The sequence below is a fragment of the Manacus vitellinus genome, unplaced genomic scaffold (genome assembly GCF_001715985.3).
Source record: "Manacus vitellinus isolate BGI_N305 unplaced genomic scaffold, ASM171598v3 scaffold_274_pilon, whole genome shotgun sequence".
Taxonomy (NCBI): Eukaryota; Metazoa; Chordata; class Aves; order Passeriformes; family Pipridae; genus Manacus; species Manacus vitellinus.
In genome coordinates, this window is record NW_021940002.1 from 462 (window position 1) to 3,571 (window position 3,110).

Below are 3,110 nucleotides of genomic sequence, written 5' to 3' on the forward strand. Positions count from 1 at the left end.
TGCAGATGAAACTATCATGCTCATAGTCTAAGGAAATCACAGTTGCCATGACAACCAGCATACATTCCCATTGCTATGGTCAGTTACCATGGCAAATAGAATAAATTCTCATTGCCACGGTCAGTTACCATGGCAACCGTAATACATTGTCATTGCTATGGTCGGTTACCATGGTAACCATAATACATTCCCATTGCTGCAGTAATTTACTGTGGCAAACAGCATACATTCCAATTGCTATGCTCAGTTACCATGGCAACCATCACACATTCCAATTGCTACAGTTGGTTACCATGGCAACCATCATATATTCTGTCATTACGGTCGGTGACCATGGCAACCATCACACATTCCCATTGCTACAGTCAGTTACCGTGGCAACAAGCATACTTTCCCACTGGTATGGTTGGTTACCATGGCAACCAGCATACAGTCTCATTGCCACGGTCAGTTACCATCGCAACCATCATACATTGCCATTGGTACAGTCAGTTACCATGGTAACCATCATACATTCCCTTTTCTACAGTCAGTTACTACAGCCAAACATCACACTGGTACAATCAGTTACCATGGCACCCGTCACACATTCCCATTTCTATGGTCAGTTACCACGACAAACATCACACATTCCCACTGCTACACACAGCTACCATGGCAACCATCACACATTCCCGTTGCTATGGTCAGTTATCATGGCAACCATCATACATTCTTGTTGCCACAGTAAGTTAACATGGCAACCAACATACTTCCCACTGCTACAGTCAGTTACCATGGCAACCATCATACATTACAATTGCCACAGTCGTTACCATGGGAATCATCACACATTCTCATTGTTATGCTCGTTTACCATGGTAACCATCATACATCCCCGTCACTATTGTCAGTTACCATGGCAACCAACATACATTCCCATTGCTATGGTCGGTTACCATGGAAACCAGCATACATTTCCATTGTTACAGTCAGTTACCATGACAACCATGAGACATTTCCATTGTTATGAGCAGTTGCCATGGCAACCATCACACATTCCCATTGCTATGCTCGGTTACCATGGCAACCATCATACATTCCTGTCACTACGGTCAGTTATCATGGCAATCAGCGTACATTCCCATTGCTATGGTCAGTTCCCATGGTAAAGAGTATGCATTTCCATTCTTACAGTCAGTTACCATGGCAAACATCAGACATTTCCATTTTTATGGGCAGTTACCATGGAAACCAGCATACATTCCTATTGCTACAGTCGGTTACCATGGCAACCGTCATACTTCCCACAGGTAGAGTCAGTTACCAATGGCAACCAGCATATATTCCCGTTGCTACAGTTAGTTACCATGGCATCCATCATACATTCCCATTCCTACTGTCAGTTACCATGGCAACCATAATACATTCCCATTCGTACTGTCAGTTACCATAGCAAACATCATACATTGCCATTTCCACAGTCAGTTACCCTGGCAACCATCATACAGTCCCATTGCTACTATCAGTTACTATGGTAACCAGCATCCAGCCACGTTGCTACGGTCAGTCACTATGACAACCAGCATACAATCCAATTGCTATGGTCGGTTACCGTGGAAACCATCATACATTCCCATTGCTACGGTCAGTTACCATGGGAGTCATCATAAAGTCCCATTGCTATGGTCAGTTACCAAGGCAATCATCATAGATTCCTGTTGCTACGGTTGGTTACCATGGCAACTACCATACATTCCAACTGTTATGGTCGGTGACCATGGTAACCACCATACATTCCCAGTGCTATTGTCGGTTACCATGGTACCCATCACACATTCCCATTGCTGTGGTTGGTTACCATGGCAACCATCATACGGTCCACTGCTACAATCAATTGCCATGGCAACCATCATACAGTCACGTTGCTACGATCAGTTAGCATGGTAATCATGTGAATTCCAGTTTCTATGGTCAGTTACCATGACAACCATAATACAGTCATCTTGCTACAGTTGGTTACCATGGCAACATAATAAATTCCCATTGCTATCATCAGTTACCATGACAACCAGCATACATTCCCGTTGCTATGGTCAGTTACCATGGCAACTAGCATACATTCCCATTGCTACAGTCAGTTACCATGGCAATCATCATACTTCCCACTGCTGCGGTCAGTTACTATGGCAACCAGCATACATTCTCATTCCCACGGTCAGTTCCCATAGGAACCACCATACATTCCCATTGCTACAGTAGGTTACCATGGCAACCATCATACATTAGCATTGCTATGGTCAGTTAGCATGGAAACCAACATACAGTCACGTTGCTATGATTGTTTACCATGGCAACTAACATACATTCCCATTGCTACAGTCAGTTACCATGGTAAACAACATAGTGGTACAGTCCGTTACCATGGCAACCACAATACATTGTCATTTCTATAGTCAGTTACTGTGGCAACCATCATACATTCCTGTTGCTACAGTCAGTTACCATGGTAAACATCATACTTCCAGTTGCTAGAGTCAGTTTACCATGGCAACCATGACACATTTCCATTGCTGTGGTCAGTTACCATGGCAATCATCATACTTCCCACTGCTGCGGTCAGTTACTATGGCAACCATCATACATTCCCATTGCTACGGTGGGTTACCACAGCAAGCATCAATCATTTCCGTTGCTACAGTCACCATGGCAACCATCACACATTTCCATTGCTGCAGTTTGTTACCATGGCAACCATCATAGATTCGCATTGCTATGCTCGATTACCATGGCAACCATCATAAAGTCACATTGCTATGGTTGGTTACCATGGCAACAAGCATACATTGCTGTTGCTGCAGTCAGTTACCATGGCAACCAGCATACATTCCCATTACTATGGTCAGTTACCACAGGAACCATCATACTTCCCACTGGTACAGTTGGTTATCATGGCAACCATCATACATTCTCATTGCTACAATCAGTTACCATGGGAACCATCATACGTTCTCATTGCTACTATCAGTCACCGTGGTGCCCTAGTTAGGACAGCTGAGACCAGTTCATCATGGTATGGGTGTAACCCAAAACTGTGTATTCTATAGCCTTCCATGCCATTTCCCAGAAAC